This window comes from Palaemon carinicauda, chromosome 8 (assembly GCF_036898095.1).
Source record: "Palaemon carinicauda isolate YSFRI2023 chromosome 8, ASM3689809v2, whole genome shotgun sequence".
Classification (NCBI taxonomy): Eukaryota; Metazoa; Arthropoda; class Malacostraca; order Decapoda; family Palaemonidae; genus Palaemon; species Palaemon carinicauda.
The window spans coordinates 78,250,141-78,271,490 of NC_090732.1; the positions used below are offsets into that span (position 1 = coordinate 78,250,141).

General features: G+C 46.9%; 1 protein-coding gene and 1 pseudogene across 2 annotated transcripts in view; both read right to left on the reverse strand.

The window, feature by feature from the left end:
* The window catches only part of Pdk1 (Phosphoinositide-dependent kinase 1), a 776,015-nt gene that overhangs the window by 729,839 nt on the left and 24,826 nt on the right, over positions 1 to 21,350 (reverse strand). The gene's annotated exons all lie outside the window — the stretch shown is intronic.
* On the reverse strand, positions 5,785 to 20,316 carry LOC137645324 (uncharacterized; annotated as a pseudogene).

The following is a 21,350-nucleotide window of genomic DNA, read 5'->3' on the forward strand; positions in this document are numbered from 1 at the left end:
CAGGAGGCCCAGTTCCTTGGTCAGATCCATAGTCCATCTGAGAATCTCCAGACAGCGACGACTTGTGGGAGCTCTTAAAAGCCAGTCGTCTGACGGAGCCGGACACAAGATCATGGTACTGCTGCACAGTCTGTGAACTGTCAACCATGGGGAAGCGAGGAAGTACAGTGACAACCCGAAGCTGTCTAGACTGTCTGGGTCGTACAGACAACTCCTATCGGGTTGCTGAGGTTGCCGCACTGCGTCACAACAAGTCACTTCTGCTGGTTGTTGAACGTCTTCCCAGTGACACACTGACTCCGAGAACAAAAAATCCTTTAACAAGGACTAAGCTTGGACTGCATGTCTTGCAACACAGCTCAAGGTCTATGGGAGCAGGTGTGGTAACAGACGGGGTTAGTGACTGAAGTGGAACCATTACCTTCCCTGGAAGCATGTTATGCTTAAATAAAAGTCCAAAGGAGGCTACGCAGCTAAAGGCTCCTCTCCAAATGACAGAGTCCTCAAGGGAATATCAGAAGGAGGGAGAAAAGCACTTTCTCATCTACAGGGACCATATCCGAGAAAAGTTAAGTTCTCTCAGTGAGGGTTTCAATGGTGCAAAAGCAGCAGACTAGAAGGCAACATTATGAAACTGCTTGACAGTCTAGTGAGTTGGCAACAACCAAAGATGTATGACTGAGAAGCATGCGGTAAGGTATGCAGAGCATGTTGTATGCAGAGCATGCTGTATGCAGAGCATGCTGTATGTAGAGCATGTTGTATGCAGAGCATGCTGTATGCAGAGCATGTTGTATGCAGAGCATGCTGAATGCAGAGCATGCTGTATGCAGAGCATGTTGTATGCAGAGCATGCTGTATGTAGAGCATGTTGTATGCAGAGCATGCTGAATGCAGAGCATGCTGTATGCAGAGCATGTTGTATGCAGAGCATACTGTATGCAGAGCATGCTGTATGCAGAGCATGCTGTATGCAGAGCATGCTGTATGTAGAGCATGCTGTAAGGTAAGCAGAGCGTGTTGCATGGCGTTAAACATTTCTCAGAAATTCCATGACCAGTGCTAGAGTGCTTCATGCATGCTTGCATGGGGTTTTAATATCAACATAATATTTACCTTACATTCATAACTCATGATTCATTTTTGTTTTGAAGATATTTTTGCCATATTCTGCGATATTGTTAAAAATATATTGCAAGGAATACATATATATTTTTATATAAGTAAGACAAATAACCTCCATTATCATAATGTTTGTGTAGGCATACTGCAAGTTATGAAAGTAATGAGGTGTTATTATTGTCATTTGTTATTTCTCAAGTTGAGGAGAAAGTAGCAGATGCATGCGTTGAGGTGGCTGACTCATAGCATGAGGTTGCTGCCTCAACAGTTGCGCTTGCTGTAAGGTTGATGGATGCGCAGTAGCAGGTTCCTGAGGAACGAGTTGAGGTTCCTGAGGTGTGAGCTGCGAGCGTTCAGGAAGTGGTTGCGCAGAACGCAGTAATTGTCTCGCGAGTTGAGGTTCCTGAGGCGCAAGGCTAAGGTGTTGAGGTTCTCGCCTTGAGGAGGGTTGAGGTCGCTGCAGCGAGAGCTGAGGAGCCTGCCTCATGGATGGGAGAGGTTGTTGTACCTCAAGAGAGTGTTGCCTCACTGTTGGAACCGCAAGTGGAAGCGGAGGAAGTAAGGTAAAAGCTTCCTGTTCCCATTGCTGAGGTTGCCTTAAGGAAGGCGGAGGTAGCTGCACACCGCTGGAAACTGGCAACTCAGTACGTGGTAAGGTATCCTGAGGAGCCTCAACATCGTACGCCTGGCAGACAGGACTGCGGTCAGGCGGAGCGATCGCAGGAGAAGGTGTAACCTTCTCCGCCTGACACTCACGCATCAGGACCGCAAGTTGTGACTGCATGGACTGCAGTAGAGTCAACTTGGGGTCCGCAGACACTAAGGTCTGCTGAGGCGAAGTCTTAACAGAAGAGATCTGTTGCGGCAGCACCTTACTCCTTTTAGGAGGTGTGCAGTCACCTGATGACTGAGGAGAGTCAGAGCTAACCCAATGACTGCATCCGGGTTGTTGAACTCTAACTTCGTACGTCTGGCATAGGTCTGGACTTTACGTTTAAGAGGTCTTGAGACCTGAGACCAGCGTTTTCTCCCCGAAATTTCTTCTGCAGACGAGCAAATTAAGGGCTCAATCGTCTGCGGGTGGGAGTGACGGTCTCTGAAAGACACGCCCGCAACCACCGAGGATACTTCTGTGCGCCGATCAAGGCCTGCCGAACCCTTTTGCCCTTCGACATTGCTTCTCCCCTGGGCTTGGGAGCTTGCAAGAGGTCCCGGACTGGGAGGACGACTGGCACGCACAGAAGTACCCTCACGCACAACACTGACACACTTTGCGCTAATCACTTATCACTTTTGATTTTCTGTTTGCACTTATTTCACTGAACTCGAAACTTTAAGTGGTTTGTACCTGAAACACGCAATTCTATCCTTTCTCAAAAGTTAGTAATTGCGAAAACAGAATTACAATGTAACAGAAAAATCTAATGAAAGATAAATAATTCAGTGGCTGGAAAGAGACTAAACACTAGATCAAATAAACTACGTTTAAAATCTCTCACCGCATAAAGCTTGAGAACAAGAAAAAACTCTAGAAACGTTTACCTTCTTCCCCTAAAGAGACTAGGGAGAAGAGTAAAAACGATAACAACGTTACTCGCTTGAACGAAACGTTTATCCTCCTCTTTCTCCCTCCGTCTCTATCTCTCTCTCTCTCTCTCTCTCTCTCTCTCTCTCTCTTGACTTAGAACCTGAGAGAAGAGCCCAATCATATATATCGTTAAAACATATTATTGTTAAAGGAAAAAACTGAAATATTCCCAATTTATTAGAATTAAAACCATTAAGTTAAGAAAGAATGAACAAAACGCTAGACACGGTTACTCTTACTGCAACGTGACACCGTGAAAATTCTCTCTCTCTATCGTGACGATAGAGCGCAAGTTGAACGTTCTGAACGTCAACAACTGCAGAGACAAAACAAAACGTTAGTTCAACTTTGAAAACAGTACGAGACTATCAAAGAAATTCTTTCAAAAACATTAAAATAGCAAAATATGTTAACAGGTAAAACCGAAATGACGGGCTCAATGTTAATTAACTTCGGTACCAAGAAAAGACCGCCTACTATTAGGAAAGGTCGAATATAAACAAATATAAAAATTAATTTTAATAAGTTTATAATAAAAGGAAGTTAATCGAAGAGGCCTATAAAAGGCGGAGAGATATAAAATAAATCTATAACTTTTGATAAGCAAAATTAAGAAAGAGAGTCTATACTCTCTTAGACACCAACACTTCCGTCTAAGGGAAGGGTCGGCCATTTAAAGGTGAAAGAGAGTTCATACTCTCTTCGTCACCATAATTAAATTAATTCCAAAAGCTAACTAAGCTAATATAGAAGTTTCTAGTATAGCGAATAGCTGCAAATTTTAGAGAAATACTTCACCAAACCGTGAACAATACTCCAAAATCATAAGCGTATCCAAGAACGTCTTGCCGGAAGCACGACAGAGGAAAAAGTGAGGTGGCGTCAACAACAAGTACTGTAGTACCTGGCCACAGGTGGCGCTTGTGAGTACACCCCCTTCTAGTATAGTGATAGCTGGCGTATCCCTCCCGTAGAATTCTGTCGGGCAACGGAGTTGACAGCTACATGATTATCGGGTAAGTTTAATATTGAAAATGATAATTTCTAAGAAAATTGTATTTTTCCTAATATACTTACTACATCCCAAATAATTTGGAGTTTACTCTCATCGTCTTCTATCCGGGCAGAATTTTTCCCCCGAACAGGCCACCCCGAACCTCCCTTCTTACCTGCGCTAACCTGACCTCTCTTGTTTACCCAGAATGCCCTCGGACGACGCTTTGGTCGACCTTCTTAGGTCGCCATTCGCTATTCTACTCTCGCCCCAAGAAAACGTCATGTGACTGCTGGGTCTATAGCAAGACGGATGGGGGGACAATTACAGTACGTACATTATTGGGACGTAGTATGACAAATTCATAGATAATTTGTATTTTTCCTAACTATAGAAACCTTAGCTATCTATTAGGTGGTTATACTTTTGGCGGAGCTGAAATGACGAGCCCTTAAAATTTAGCGAGGGTTAACTTCCCACACTGCTAGTTAGCGGGGGTAGGGAGGGGTAGCTTGCTACCACTCCCATTCACATACCTGTGATTTAGTCACTTTGATTGGAGGTAGGACTTCAAGGGCGATAGGGTTGGCGGGCAAGTTTGTATAAATAGCTAAGGTTTGTATAGTTAGGAAAAATACAATTTATCTACGAATTTGTCATTTGTTCCGTAACTGGAATACAAACCACGCTATTTATTAGGGGTGACTCACCCATTAGGAAGGGCGGACGTCCCTGCCAATCTGGCTTTTGGCTCTGCCCGGGGGCTCCTTATCCGAGTATGTTAGTACTCAAAAATAAGGAGTCCCTACCCTCGCTAAAACCTTGCTACGTAAGATCCGCGGCCTACACAAGCTGTGTGTTGAGACATTTAGAAGTGTGACTGTCTAGGTAAAGTTATTCCGAGTCTATGTAGGAAAAACCTGATGTAACCAAGACTTTCCCAATACCACCTCGCCAGGGTATGGGGACGCAACAGTATTAGCTTAATACTAGGTACACAAGGGACCATGGTTTACCTGCAGGGTTTGAGGTCAGCTTATGCAGAGCCCAGGATGTTGCTTTCCCCATGAGAGGGTAGGATGAAGAAAAGAATAAGAACCAGTCAAATCTTTTCATTCACGCAGACTAAAACCAGGTAACAGTGCCCTCAACCTTCTGCTACTTGTCCAATAAGGAACTTGAGTTATACAACCAGCAGTTGTGCAGCCACCACCGGACCGACAGAGATCGTATCGAGTTCCTGTGGGTCACGTCTTGCAGGAGAAAGGTTGTGAAAGTCATCTGGAGCATTCACATCCTTTCTTGTAAAACCTGCGTCACAGAGTAATCTGCTAAGAACGACCAGGGGCATAGCTATGCCCCTGACACTGTGAGTCGTCATGTCGAGATAAGGTTTCGGTGATCCCCTCTAGTCTCTCCATGCTGATGACAAGAGAAAGGACCCGGGTGGGCTGTTGCCGTTTTCTTTAGGTAAAGTTTCATACCTTACCCTGGGTACAGTAACGGATGATCTTTATCGTCCGTTACCGAGTGAAGACTTGTGTAGGATCCGTCACCTCTGGAGACTGTCTGGCGACATACTCAGGGACAAAACTGAACATTGTCTTTCGCCCTTCTCAATAATGGGCGTTGTCGAAAGAGAGACCATGAAGTTCCTTGACTCGTATGGTTGCTGTCCGAGTGTGTAGGAACATTGTCTTCTTAAAACAGGAGAAAATTTGTTGCCTGGTGAAGTGGAACTTAAGGAAGTCTCTTTACATATCAGAGAATTTGAACCATGTTCCGAGAGGAAGGTCTCAATTCCGACTGGAGAAAGGCAAATTGTAAATCCATATGAGTTAGGAAAGGTCTATCGATGAGAGGATGTCCCTTTCTTTCAGTTTGAAGGTGAAGGATCAAGGTTGAGTGATCATCTTTACCTGTCGAAACTGAATAGGGGGTATTTTCCTCTTGTATAAACTCGAGGATTCCGCTATAGCTGGAATAGAGGTATCGAGTGGAGAGAGACACTTTCACATGACACCCACCACACAAGACTTATACTGCCTGATAGACTGAAGCTGAGGAATTCCTCAGATATCTAGACAACCTTTTTGCAAAAGAGGTACTGGTTAGTCTCCAGGCGTACAATCATAGCAAAGCTATAGCTTATGGTAGGTGTCGGAGTGGGTTGTCTGTGATGAGGAGAGGGTTCTCTTGGAGACTCTATCAGGAGCTGCAAAAGGTTTGGAAAAAGTTCTGCATAATGCCATAGCGGAGCTAGGAGAGTTCTTGAGAGGTTGACCTATGTTCTAGCCTTCTTGAGTGTCCTTCTCCAGATAAAACTGGGACAAGATGTAAACGTCATTGTTGTACCTACCGTTGTTGCCAGAGAGCCTTGGGGTCTAAGGCTGGGGAGCAACGGCAGCCTGAGATTCAGGAGCGTTGCGAACAGATCCCAAGTTGGAGGACCCCGTAAAGTCGGAACTTTGTCGGCTACAAGGCGATCCAAAGACCATTCGGTATACCTAATCTGAGATGCTGTGCGCAGATTGTCGGCGAGCATGTTCTTCTAGTCTGGAATGAAGCGGGCTGATAGTGGTACCGAACGGACTTTGGCCCATCTTAGTGTTTATGGGAAGAGGCTACGAGAAAGTTCCTTCTTGCTTGCCGATGTGAGTCTCTATGTGGTGTGTGGTGTTGTCGTCCATCACATCACTGAGTGTTCTGTTAGGAACCGATGAGGCTGCTGAAGGACCGGAAAGTTGGCCTTCATCTCTTAAGAGATTTAAGTGAAGGGCTGAGGTCGTGTGGTGCAGCACTATGGTCCCTCCTCTCTTCTTTTGATGTGTTCTAAGCACAACATCAAGTCCGAGGGGTGGGGAAGGATGAGAAGGTTATGCCGCTCTGTAGATTCTCGACTGACACCCATCCCTTGAGGTTCGTCCAAACTTCTGGTCCCATGGGGGTAATAATGTTTGGGGGATCGAGGCCTGATTCCAGTCTGACTCAAGTCACTTTGGAGTGGGAGTTGTTCTCGTTTTCGAGAAGGTTTTGTGGAGATTGGTGTCTAGAATCATTCTCAGATACACCAGTCTTCTGGGAGGCAAGTAGGGAAGACTTCTGCAGGTTTACCCTGATCACTGGATCTTGGTAAAAAGACTTCAGAAGTTCCGGTGCTAATGCAAGGTTGCCACTGAGTCTGCTAAGGTCAGTCAGTTGTCCTGAAACGGAGGAGACAGAAACCGATTCTGTGAGACCAGGATGGGTGTAGTGGAAAGACCGAAGCACAGTGCCCTGAACTGGTGTTTCTTGTTTGTCTAGACTGAATCTTCCAACCTTCCTAGATGGATGGTTTGGGCCTGGAAGTAAGTGTCCTTTAGATCCAGTGTACAAATGAAGACCTGAAGTCTTAGCCCTTGTTCGAACTCCAACATGTGTGGACATCGACCCAAAGGGACAGCTCCTTGCGGATCCTTTTGCATGGAAGATTGTCGATGCTGGAGTCTTGACTTGTGTCGTAAAGGATCAGACGCGATACCCAACGTAAGAACTCTTCCATGAGAGAGAATTCCTTTAACTTACAGAATGAAGGCAACGCTTAGCCTTACCATGCGCCCTGATGGGATTGATGCTATTCCTTAGAATAGAATCAATCTAGCCAATGTTAATCAATGGTTAACGGTTGAGTATCATGGTTACTGTGCAGTTGGAGAGTACTCGCAAGTAGTTCCCTGTCGACAAGCCGTTGAAGAGGGTTGTCGAACGTTTGCCGATCACTTTAGTGTGGTGGCGAACGGTCAGTAGCAAGAAGTATGTTGTATACCTTCTGACTAGGGAACTACGGGCAGAGGTTGACTAGTAAGTTAGAGTCACGAACTGCTGGCGAATTGCCGATGATTGGTGAATCGGCGGTCTGTGAGCCGATGGTGAGCTAAAGATCAGCAAGCTGATTATGGTTCCCCCTGGTTGGTCAGAGATCAGCAAGCTGAAGATGGGCTGGTCAGAGATCAGCGAGCTGAGTTCAATGCTCGAAGAAAGATGAGCTGCCCATCGGTGATCTAGTGATCAGCAAGTCGATGCCTGGTTATTGACTAGCAATCGGAGATCGTTAGTCATTGGAGGGACTAGAGGTCAAAGATCAGCGTTGAGCTAGCAATTGGCGATCTCGTGATCGGCGACCTAGCGATCGGTAAACCGTGAACTAGCCATCAGCAAACAGTGATCTAGAGATCAGACTGTTGATGCTTTCCTCTTTGCTGACGGTGGTCTGTCAAGGAAAAAAAAAGAAACTTCAGAAGAGACAGGGACCAAGGATTCCCCGTTTCAATTCCCCTTGTAAGATGGAATCTTCGGGATCTTGAATCTTTCTGTGAAGCCTCTTTCCTCTTTTCCCGGTGGCAATGTTATGTTTGCAGGGAGGAATGGGGCAATGGTGACCTGTCCAAAAGTTTTATTCCTTTTTTCTGCCTATTGGATGAGTGTGCAGGAGAGTACTGGAGCGATGGCACACAGGATGATGTTGGTGCTTAATTTCTACCTGGAGAGCAGGCAAGCGCTGGCTCTTAGGCAAGAGCTGGCGCATTGGATCTGCGAGCACTGGCTCTTTGGCAAGAGCTGCCGCATTGGATCTGAGACCGCAAGTGCACAGGAGGCACAGGAAAGTGCGGAAGAGCGCTGGTGCGCAGTACGGCACTGTGAAGTTTTGTGAAGTCTCCCTAGAATGCGCCGAAGCATGTGACTGGTTGCACAAAGGCGGGTGCATTGGTGCGTACGTGAGAGTACTACGTGGAGACTGCTAGCGAGCGGGTGCGGAAGACCATTGGCGCGGGAGAACATCGGCGCGCGCGCGGAAGACCGTCGGCCCACGCACGGAAGACCGTCAGCACACGTGCGCGGGAGACTGTCGTCGTGCGTGCGCAGGGAAGACTGTCGGCGCACGCGGGGAAGACTGTCAGCGCCCGCACGCGGAAAATCGTTGGCGCGGGCGCACGCGGAAGACAATAGGCGCATGTGCGGGAGACTATCGGTGCCCGCGCGCGGAAGATTGTCAGCGCGTGCGTGCGTGGACGACTGTCAGCGCGTGCGAGCGTGGACGACTGTCAGCGCGTGCACGCGTGGACGACCGTCAGCACGCGCGTGGAAGACTGTCGAAGAGCGCGCGGAAGACTGTCAAAGAGCGCGCATGCACGGAAGACTGTTGGCGCGTGCGCATGATAAAGCTGGCATGAGGGAGCTGGTGATCCTCCGAAGAGTCCAGGACCAAAGTCCAAGGACTAACTGTAGCGTAAGGTAGTTGTTGTGACATTAAAAGACTTGGCTGCTGCTACCCAAGCTTTATTCAACTTAAACTTCAGTAGATTATTCCCTAAAACAACCATGAACATAATTAGCAGACCCCATAATAATTGTAATACAAACTATGTTAGATCCTCAAAGTAAATCTAATTAAACCAAATAGATACAAATGGAATAAACAAAAGAAAATACAAAACAAACAGAGAATTACTTGATAAGTTGCTTTGACTGTCCCTCCATCAGGTAAGTAAACAAAGTATGAAAAGATCCCCAGACAAACGGTTCAGAGTGAGGTATGAAAGAGTAAAAGGACAAAACAATATTATAACATTCTTCCCCTCTAGATATAAAACTGGTTACATCACTTCATAAGTAATCAATCCCACCCATATCGGTTCGGAGCCCTTGACACCCGGGTTGATCTACGTACTGGAGGTGATGCAGCCTCTGTTCTAATTTCAGCTTCTGGGTGAAGTCCCATACCTTCTGGAAACTCTTGATGGGTTGTTGTGGGTGACACTGGAGATTGAGATGGTATGGCCTCTGGTGACAATGAAACAGAAGGTAGTTCTTGATTTTCAGAAACAGAATTATCCCTAGGGCATGGGGCCAAGTCAAGTAAGGAAACCATTGACTCTCGTCCGCTGGGATGTCTAATGTTAGCATATGTTGGGTTAGCAGATAATAGTTCAACTTCATCCACTAGGGGTTCATTTTTGCTTGTTCTGACAAACTTGCTCAATAATACCGGTCGTAACGACATAAGCCACGAAGGCAGAGAGCTCCCCGAGGATGAGCGGCGCGGAAATCGAAAAAAGCGTTCATGGGGTGTGACATAGTTGCTGTCGACAGAAGGGATCTAAGTGAATGTATCACATCAGTGAGTACTAATTCCCAGTGCTGATTGGGAAGATTTCGAGACCTGAGTGCCAGCTGGATTGCCTTCCATACAGTACCATTGAGCCGCTCCACTTGCCCATTACCGATTGGATGAAAAGGGGTAGTTTGATTTGTTGCAACTCCCTTCTGTGCGAGATAGGTTTTGAGCTCCCTTGACATGAATGAGGTTCCTTGATCCGAATGTATATACTGAGGCATCCCACACAGGCTGAATATTTGTTCTAAGCACTTAATCACTGTAGTTGTGTTCATGTTGGGACACGGAAAAGCGAAAGAAAAACGAGAATATTCATTAACCACAATAAGTAGATATGGGTTGCGCGAGGCCGTCGGAACTGGACCTTCAAAGTCAATGCTTAATCTCTCCATTGGTTGTGTCGCCTTGATGAGTGTTCCTTCTTGGAATTTGTTGAATCTTGGTTTCAATTCTGCACATATCCTGCAAGAAGCACAGACCTTCTTAACGTCCTCAGTGGAAAAGGGAAGATTTTTCAATCTCACAAAGTGCAACAAGCGAGTCACTCCTGGATGGTACAGATTCCCATGTAGTTCAGTGAGGGTAGATGACGTAGAAACCACGGAACCGCAAAAATCTCGGGTGAAGGCATCAGGAACCACATTCTCTTTACTGGGGCGATAATGTACTGTATAACTGAAGGCTGCGAGTTCCATCCGCCATTCCTGGATCTTATTATTCTTAACTTTAGTGGGTTTCCTGTTATCAAACATGAAGGCCCACAGAACGCTGGTCTGTAACAAGATCAAAGTGTTGTCTAGCAAGAAAATGACTCCACTTACGTACAGCCTCCACGATAGCCATGGCTTCCTTCTCTACAATGTGATAGTGAATTTCACTTCCTAGTAAAGTCCTAGACATGAAGGCCACAGGCCTGCCATTCTGGTTGAGTACTGCTGAGACTCCTACTTCCGAGGCATCACATTCGACCTCAAAAGGCAAATTTTCATCCACAGTGTAGCGTTGCTCCTTCAAGTTCTTGTTTGAGTAGTTCGAAAGCCTGCAAAGCTTCTTCATCTAAAGGAAATTTCTTTTCTCTTGCCAGTGGTTGAATCTTAGCAGAAAAATGGTATTTTATTATAAAATGGTATTTTTATTATAAAATAAACTTTTAAATATACTTACCTGGTAGTTACATATATATATATAGCTTAAATCCCACGTTTCGACGCGGCACAACAGAAATTCAAATTCGCGGCGACAGCCGCCATGACAGTAGGAGGTCATACATGAGCGCCACCACTCGTAGGTTATCAGAACCATTACCCATCATTTTCAGAAATTCGATGTCTCTGTTTTCAGAGGGGAGGAGGGAGGGCCCTTTTATATATGTAACTACCAGGTAAGTATATTTAGAAATGTTATTTTTATTAATAAAATAAATTTTTGAATATACTTACCCGATAATCATGTAGCTGTCAACTCCGTTGCCCGACAGAATTCTATGGAGGGATACGCCAGCTATCACAATACTAGAAGGGGGTGTACTTACCAGCGCCACCTGTGGCCAGGTACTCAATCATTTGTTGTTGACACCTCCTCAATCATTCCTCGGTCCACTGGTTCTCTCTGGGGAGGAAAGGGAGGGTCGATTAAATCATGATTATCGGGTAAGTATATTCAAAAATTTATTTTATTAATAAAAATAACATTTTTCAATATTAAACTTACCCGATAATCATGTAGCTGATTCACACCCAGGGAGGTGGGTGAAAACCAGTGTACAAGATTAAAGGATAGCTAAGTATCCCATATTTCATATAACAGTTATCTCAAATAACAATGAAATAATAAGTACCTGGTAAGGAAGTCGAATAGAACCGTTACTCTGCCTCTTTATTTAAAGTTCGTCTTCCTTACTGAGCGCAGCGTTCCTCTTGGAGGCTGAATCAACCCAAAGGTGCCAAAGTACACGGGGTTGCAACCCCTACTAAAGGACCTCTACCAAACCTTTAACCCAGGCGCTTCTCAAGAATGAATAGACCACCCGCCAAATCCAAGGATGCGGAAGGCTTCTTAGCCTACCGTAACAACCATAAAAAACAACAATAAAAGTATTCAAGAGAAAGGTTAAAAAAGGTTATGGGATTAAGGGAATGTAGTGGCTGAGCCCTCACCTACTACTGCACTCGCTGCTACGAATGGTCCCAGGGTGTAGCAGTTCTCGTAAAGAGACTGGACATCTTTCAGATAAAATGATGCAAACACTGACTTGCTCCTCCAATAGGTTGCATCCATTATGCTCTGCAGAGAACGGTTTTTATTAAAGGCCAACGAAGTAGCTACAGCTCTTACTTCGTGGGTCCTTACCTTCAGCAATGCAAGGTCTTCCTCCTTTAAGTGAGAATGTGCTTCTCTGATCAGAAGCCTTATATAGTACGAAAGCCCATTCTTGGACATGGGTCTCGAGGGTTTCTTGATGGCACACCATAAGGCTTCTGACTGTCCTCGAATAGGTTTAGACCTCTTCAGATAATATTTGAGAGCTCTGACAGGGCAAAGAACTCTCTCTAGTTCGTTACCTACCATGTTGGAGAGGCTAGGTATTTCGAACGATCTAGGCCAAGGACGTGAAGGAAGCTCGTTCTTTGCTAGGAATCCAAGCTGAAAAGAACATGTTGCAGATTCGGTTGTGAAACCAATGTTCTTGCTGAAGGCATGAACCTCACTGACTCTCTTAGCTGTTGCAAGGCAAACGAGAAAAGCAGTCTTGAGGGTAAGATCCTTGAAGGAAGCTGACTGGAGAGGTTCGAACCTAGATGTCATAAGGAACCTTAAGACTACGTCTAGATTCCAGCCTGGAGTGGAAAGACGACGTTCTTTAGACGTCTCAAAAGACTTGAGAATGTCTTGAAGGTCCTTGTTGGAAGACAGGTCCAAACCCCTGTGGCGGAGAACTGAGGCCAACATGCTCCTATATCCTTTAATCGTAGGTGTTGAAAGGGATCTCTCATTCCTAAGATGTAGAAGGAAGTCAGCTATTTGGATCACAGAGGTATTGGTAGAGGATATTGAATTGGCTCTACACCAGCTTCGGAAGACCTCCCACTTAGACTGGTAGACTCTACGAGTGGAAACTCTTCTAGCTCTGGCAATCGCACTGGCTGCCTCCTTCGAAAAGCCTCTAGCTCTAGCGAATCTTTCGACAGTCTGAAGGCAGTCAGCCGAAGAGCGTGGAGGTTTGGATGCAACCTGTCTACGTGTGGTTGACGTAGAAGGTCCACTCTTAGAGGTAGAGTCCTGGGGAAGTCGACTAGCCATTGAAGTACCTCTGTGTACCATTCTCTTGCAGGCCAAAGGGGAGCAACCAGCGTCAGCCGTGTCCCTTCGTGCGAGACGAATTTCTGCAGAACTTTGTTTATTATCTTGAACGGAGGGAATGCGTACAGGTCGAGATGGGACCAGTTCAGAAGAAAAGCATCCACATGAACCGCTGCAGGGTCTGGAACAGGGGAACAATAAAGCGGAAGTCTCTTGGTTATGGAGGTGGCAAACAGATCTATGGTAGGTTGACCCCACAAGGTCCAAAGTCTGTTGCACACACTCTTGTGGAGGGTCCATTCCGTGGGAATGACCTGATTCCTTCTGCTGAGGCGATCCGCTGAAACATTCATATCGCCCTGGATGAACCTCGTGACCAGAGTGAGGTTTAGACCTCTTGACCAAATGAGGAGGTCCCTTGCGATCTCGTAAAGGCTCCTCGAATGGGTCCCTCCTTGCTTGGAGATGTAAGCCAAGGCTGTGGTGTTGTCTGAATTCACCTCCACCACTTTGCCTAGCAGGAGGGACTTGAAGTTCAACAGGGCTAGATGAACTGCTAACAGTTCCTTGCAGTTGATGTGGAGTAATCCTTGTTCCTTGTTCCATACTCCTGAGCATTCCCGTCCGTCCAAGGTCGCACCCCAGCCCGAGTCCGATGCATCTGAGAAGAGATGAAGATTGGGGGTCTGGATGGCCAATGATAGACCCTCCTTGAGAAGGAGATTGTGCTTCCACCACAGGAGAGTGGTCTTCATCTCTTGGTTGATAGGGATAGAGACTGCTTCTAGAGTCGAGCCCTTGTCCCAATGAGCAGCAAGATGGAATTGAAGAGGGCGGAGGTGGAGTCTTCCTAGCTCGACAAACAGGGCCAGTGATGAGAGGGTCCCTGTGAGACTCATCCACTGTCTCACTGAGCAATTGCTCCTCTTCAGCATGCTCATGATGCACTCTAGGGCTTGGTATATCCTGGGGGCCGATGGAAAAGCCCGAAAATCCTGACTCTGAATCTCCATTCCCAGGTACACAATGGATTGGGAGGGAATGAGTTGAGATTTCTCTATATTGACTAATAGACCTAGGTCTCTGATTAAGTCTAAAGTCCAATTGAGGTTCTCCAGACAACGACGACTCGTGGAGGCTCTCAACAGCCAGTCGTCTAGGAAGAGGGAGGCTCTGATGTTCGATAAGTGTAGGAATTTCGCTACATTCCTCATCAGATGAGTAAAGACCATAGGAGCTGTGCTTAGGCCAAAACACAGGGCTTGGAACTGATAGACAACCTTTCCGAAAACGAATCTCAGGAAAGGTTGGGAGTCTGGATGAATGGGAACGTGAAAGTATGCATCTTTCAAGTCCAACGAGACCATCCAGTCCTCCTGTCTGACCGCTGCTAAGACCGACTTGGTCGTCTCCATCGTGAACGTCTGCTTGGTGACATACTCGTTGAGAGAGCTGACGTCCAGCACCGGTCTCCAACCTCCTGTCTTCTTGGCCACAAGAAAGAGACGGTTGTAGAAGCCCGGGGATTGATGGTCCCGGACTATAACCACTGCCTTCTTCTGCACAAGTAGCGACACCTCCTGTTGCAATGCTAGCCTCTTGTCCTCTTCTTTGTAGTTGGGAGAGAGGTTGATGGGCGATGTGGTCAGAGGTGGTTTGAGGCAGAATGGAATCCTGTAACCGTACCTCAGCCAACTGACAGACTGTGCGTCTGCACCTCTCTTCTCCCAGGCTCGCCAGAAGATCTTGAGTCTGGCTCCTACTGTTGTCTGGAGAATCTGAGAGTCAGTTCTTTCCCTTAGATGTCCTGGATCCTTTCCTAGACTTGCTCCTGTGAGAGTCTGGACGGGAGCTTCCTCGGCTGGGGGCTCTACCACGAAAGGGCGGTATGAACCTCGTAGCCGGGGTATCAGCCACTGGGGAGCGATAAGTCTTGGGGACTGAGGTGGCAACCTTAGACTTACGAGCCGATGAGGCTACAAGATCGTGCGTGTCCTTTTGTATCAGGGCAGCAGACAAGTCCTTAACTAGCTCCTCGGGAAAGAGGAACTTTGAGAGTGGAGCAAAAAGGAGTTGTGACCGTTGGCAAGGTGTAATGCTGGCGGAAAGGAAGGTACACAGTTGTTCCCTTTTCTTCAACACCCCTGATACAAATAACGACGCTAGCTCACCCGATCCATCTCTGATGGCCTTATCCATGCAGGACATTATTAGCATGGCAGAATCTTTGTCCGCAGGAGAGGTTTTCTTGCTGAGGGCTCCCAGGCACCAGTCGAGAAAGTTGAACATTTCAAATGCTCTGAACAACCCTTTCAGAAAATGATCCAGGTCTGAGAAGGTCCAACAAACCTTCGAGCGTCTCATAGCAGTTCTCCGAGGCGAGTCCACCAGACTTGAGAAGTCAGCCTGGGCAGAGGCAGGTACTCCTAAGCCTGGTGCTTCCCCTGTGGCATACCAAACGCAACCTTTCGAAGCGAGCTTCGTTGGAGGGAACATGAAGGAAGTCTTGCCAAGGTGTTGTTTAGACTGCAGCCACTCCCCTAAGATCCTTAAAGCCCTCTTGGAGGATCTAGCTAGGACAAGCTTAGTATAGTTGGACTTAGCTTGTTGTACGCCCAGCGAAAACTCAGATGGTGGAGAGCGGGGAATAGCAGAGACGAAGTGGTCTGGGTAAATCTCCCTGAGTAGAGCCAAGACCTTACGAAAATCAATCGACAATGGAGAAAGCTTAGATTCGTCCACGTCTGATGAGGGATCAAGGTGTGCCTCCTCATCATCCGACACCTCATCAGCAGAGGGTAGCGAAGCGATCGGACCAGAATGCTGAACCGCAGAGTCAGAACGGGTAGGAACAATAACAGTGGTTTCCTCTTCCAGTAACTGTTGAGGGAAAACCTGAGGCTCAGACTGCAAAGGCTGAACAACAGACGAAGCAGAAGGCAGGCGCATGGGTGAAGGAGGTTGACTCCTAGCAAGAGAGGTTGAACCCAAGGATTGCACAAGCTGAGCGGAGGACGGAGGCGGAGTAGTCCGTTCCTGTTCCTGTGAGATGAGCGGAGCATGATGAGGTTGAGGCTGCGCAGAACAAGGTAAAGTTCTCGCAAGCTGAGGCTCCTGAGGCGCAAGTCCAGGGTGTAGAGGAGCTTGCCTTGAGGAGGGTTGAGCTCGCTGCAGCGATGGCTGAGCAGACAGACTCACGGAGGGGAGAGGTTGTTGTACCCCAACCGAGAGTTGCACCACTGGTGGAGCAGCAAGGGGAGGCGGAGGAAGAGTGGAATAACTCTCCTGATCCCAAAGCAAGGGTTGCCTTAAAGAAGGCTGAGGCTGAACACCACTGGGAACAGCGAACTCCGAAAGTGGCTCAACATCGTACGCCTGGCAGATGGTGCTGCGACCAGGCGGAGCAAGTGCAGGCGGGGCGAGCACAGGCGGAGTGAGAACAGGCGGAGGGAGTGTAGGCGGAGGAGGAGGTGCAACACTCTCAGCCCGACACTCACGCATCAAGTCCGAAAGCTGAGCTTGCATGGACTGAAGCAGGGTCCACTTGGGATCGGCAGAAACGATAACAGACTGAGGTAAAGTCACAGTCGGGCTCTGTTTTGGCAGAACCTTACTCCTCTTGGGCGGAGTACAGTCGACAGATGACTGAGGCGAGTCAGAGCTGAGCCAATGACTGCAACCTGGCTGAGCACTCGCGGACTGGACTCTACGTTTAAGCGGTCTCGAGACCTGAGACCAACGTTTCTTCCCTGCTAGTTGATCAGCGGACGAGAATAAGACGGGCTCAATCGTCTGCAGGTGGGAGTGACGGTCTAAGGAAGACACGCCCGCAACCACCGAGGATAGTTCTGTGCGCCTAACAAGGCCTGTCGAACCCTTAAGCCCTTCGACATTGCTTCTCCCCTGGGCATGGGAGCTTGCAAGAGGTCCCGGACTGGGAGGACGACTGGCTCGCACAGAAAAATTCTCACGCACCACACTGGCACCACTAGCACTTGGCACTGCACCGACACTAGCACTCGTCACAGCACTGGCACTAATTCCACCCACTGCACTCTTGACCTTCAGTTCTTTAACTTCGGCCATCAGAGACTTATGGTCACTTACCACTGATTCTACTTTATCGCCTAAAGCCTGAATAGCACGCAAAACAACTGACATATCAGGCGGAGGGCACACAGTAGGTTCGGGGGTAGCCACTACAGGGGTAGGAAAAGGTAGGGGATCATGAGGTGAGGAAAACATAGAAGAGTGAGAAGAACTTCTCCTAACTCTACCTCTCTCTAACTTAGATGAATATTTTAAAAGACGGACAAATTCCAATTCCGAAAGTCCGGCGCATTCCTCACATCGATTTTCTAATAGACAGGGCCTGTCCCTACAGTCAGAACAAGCGGTGTGAGGATCTACCGAGGCCTTCGGAATACGCCTATTGCAAGACCTACATCGTCTATGGGAGGGGGCTTGCGAAACGTCAGACATCTTGTTTCAAAGAGTTAGCCAAAGGGTGATCCAAAAACAAGCAAAATTCGTTAACCGTTATATCAGTATTATATAAAAGCTATCTAGCTAATATAAGAAGGATTCCAGTAAAGCGACAGCCGTTAATCTGAGAGAATACTTCACCAAATATCCGTGAATAAACTCGAAGACCATAAGCGTATCCCAGAACGTCTAGCCGGAAGCACGACAGAGGAATAATTGAGGAGGTGTCAACAACAAATGATTGAGTACCTGGCCACAGGTGGCGCTGGTAAGTACACCCCCTTCTAGTATTGTGATAGCTGGCGTATCCCTCCATAGAATTCTGTCGGGCAACGGAGTTGACAGCTACATGATTATCGGGTAAGTTTAATATTGAAAAATTTATTTTATAATAAAAATACCATTTTTAAATATGTAACTTCCCTGGTAGTTACATATATATAGCTGATTCACACAGTTGGAGGTGGGTTGAAAACCTCGTCCCATTGGGAAATTCATATAATTATTAATAACTACAATTAGTAGTACTCACAATTTGGTTCTTACCTGACAAGGAAGCTGGCTTCATAATTACTCTACCTCATTATGGCCGCATTCCTTGTGAGACTCAGCGATCCACTCAGGGGGCTGTAAAAGTCTCTTGGGGCTGCCACAAAGTCCTCGACCTTCACATGGCTAGACCTCCACCCTTGCAAACTTGGCATAGCCAAGGATACTGTATCTGACCACCTACTCTAAAGTTTAAAAACACACAAAACTAAACTAACTTGACTTGTGTCCCAGACTGCAAAAAGTTGCGACCAACTCACAGACAACCTGAGAACACAAATACAAAAGGCAAGGGTATATAAGATTATAGGGAAGAGGCAGTAGACCCTTCTCCAACTACGATGCCAGAGGTAACGTAAGGACCCAGGGAACAGCAATCCTCATACTGAGTTTGTACATCTTTAAGATAGTAGTTTGCAAAGACTGAATTACTTTGCCAAAACGTGGCCTCTAGGAGGGAATTCATAGATTTATTATGTTTATAAGCCATAGAGGTTGCCACAGATCTAACCTCATGGGGTTTCACTCCTTTCCTCACAATTCTGGTGAGCTTCTCTTATCATGTCCTTGATAAAGAAAGCTAGAGCATTTTTAGATAATGGTAGAGAGGGTTTTTTAACAGAACACCAGAGATTGTCTGATTGACCTCTCAGGTTCTTGGACATGTGTAGATAAAATTTAAGGGCTCTTACTGGACAAAGACCTCTCTCTTTCTCTCGCCCAACAAGGTGAGATAGACCTGGGATGTTAAAAGTTCTAGGCCAGGGTCGAGAAGGATTCTCGTTTTTTGCGAGAAAACCAAGCTGGAGGGAGCAAATGGCATTGTCTCCATTAAAGCCCATCTTCTTGCTGATGGCTTGTAACTCCCCTACCCTTTTTGCTGTGGCCAAAGCGACTAAGAACAGAGTCTTCTTGGAAAGATCCTTCCAGGAAGCCTTGTCTAAGGGTTCAAACCTACTCGAGGTTAAAAAGGCTAAAACTACATCCAGATTCCAAGAGGGGTTAGGATTGTCTTTTCTCATAGGTCTCGAAAGATCTAATGAGATCAGAAAGATCCTTATTACTTGACACGTCAATGTTACGGTGATGGAAGACGGAAGCTAGCATGCTGCGGTAACCCTTGATGGTAGGTACGGCTAGCTTCTCTTTATTATGCAGATACAATAGAAAATCTGCTATATTTGCTACAGAGGTATTGGTGGAAGAAATTTTGTTACTCCTACACCATCCTCTAAAGATGTTCCACTTGGACTGATAAACTTTGTTAGTGGATGTTCTTCTAGCCCAGGAGATAGCTCGAGCAGACTCTCTAGAAAAACCTTTCGCTCTTGCAAGTTTTTTGATAGTCGAAAGGCAGTCAGATTGAGAGTGAGGAGATTTTGGTGGTACCTCTCTAAGTACGGTTGTTTGAGTAGATCTCTCCGAACTGGTAGTATTCTGGGGATATCTACGAGCCACTCCATCAACTCTGCAAACCAAGGTCTCGTGGGCCAAAATGGAGCTATTAGTGTCATGCGGACATTGGTTGACTCCCTGAATTTTTTCAGGACCCTGTCTAGGATCTTGAATGGCGGAAAAGTGTATACATCTAGGTTCTGCCAATTCAGAAGAAAAGCGTCCACTGCGGCTGCTTCCTGGTCTGGGACTGGAGAGCAAAAAGCCGGTAGTCTCTTTGTCATTTGAGTGGCGAAGAGGTCTATTGAGGGTTGGCCCCACAACATCCAAAGGTTGGTGCACACCTCGTGATGCAAGGTCCATTCTGAGGATAGAACTTGCTCCCTCCTGCTGAGCATATCCGCCATGACGTTCTTCTCGCCTTGAATGAAGCGAGTAATCAATGTTATGTTTCTCGCTTTCATCCAGAGGAGGAGGTCTCTTGCCGCTTCGTAAAGAGAGGTCGAATGAGTGCCTCCCTGTTTCTTGATATACGCCAACGCAGTGGTGTTGTCTGCGTTTATCTGAATCAGTTTTCCTTGGACTTCCTTCTGGAAATGAATTAGGGATAGATGAATGGCCACTAGTTCCTTGAGATTTATATGCCATTTCATTTGTGACTTTGTCCAAAGACCTGATATCTCGGCCTTCCCGAGAGTTGCACCCCAACCTATGTCTGAGGCGTAGGAGTACAACACTAGGTCAGGGATCTTTTGGTACAGATCGAGACCCTCTTGGAAATTGTTGACATTGTCCCACCATTCCAAGTGATTCCTGATCACTAGAGGAATTGGCATCCACTTTTCCAAACTCTGATCTTTCGTCCAGAACTTTGCTAGATGAAACTATAGAGGACGTAGATGAAGTCTTCCCAGAGACACAAACTGTTCGATTGATGACAGGGTGCCTATGAGACTCATCTAATCTCGTCTGCCACCCACCACTGAAGGTCCGTCCGTTCCGCAGGCCCCATAGGGACCATGACGTCCGGGGAATCGTGTCCTTGATTCCACCAAGACTTCAGTCGCCATTGCAGAGATCTCATTCTGAGGCGTCCATTGGGAACTAGACGGGCCAAGGATGAGAGGTGACCGAGAAGACGTAACCACGATTGGGCTGGGAGTTCGTCTCGTCTGAGGAAAGGACTTCCGACCCTCCTCAGCCTTGCTATCCTGTCGTTTGATGGGAAGGCTTTGTGGAGATTGGTGTCTAAGATCATGCCTAGATATACTAGTCTTTGAGTAGGAAGCAGAGAGGACTTCTCGAGATTTACCATGATCCCCAGATCTTGGCAAAGTCCGAGAAGTTTGTCTCGGTGTCGAAGAAGGGTCGACTCCAAGTCTGCTAGGATCAGCCAGTCGTCCAGATAACAAAGGAGACGGATGCCGATCCTGTGTGCCCACGATGATATTAGGGTGAACACTTTGGTGAAAACCTGGGGTGCTGTGGAGAGACCGAAACACAGCACCTTGAACTGGTAGATCTTGTTGTCTAGGCTGAATCTTAAGTACTTCCTTGAAGACGGATGAACTGGGATCTGGAAGTACGCGTCCTTCAGGTCCAGTGTACACATGAAATCTTGGGGTCTCACTGCAAGTCTGACCGTGTCTGCCATCTCCATACTGAATGGGGTCTGCTTGACAAACCTGTTCAGGGCTGAGAGGTCGATGACTGGTCTCCAGCTTCCAGACGCCTTCCTTACAAGAAAGAGTCGACTGAAGAAG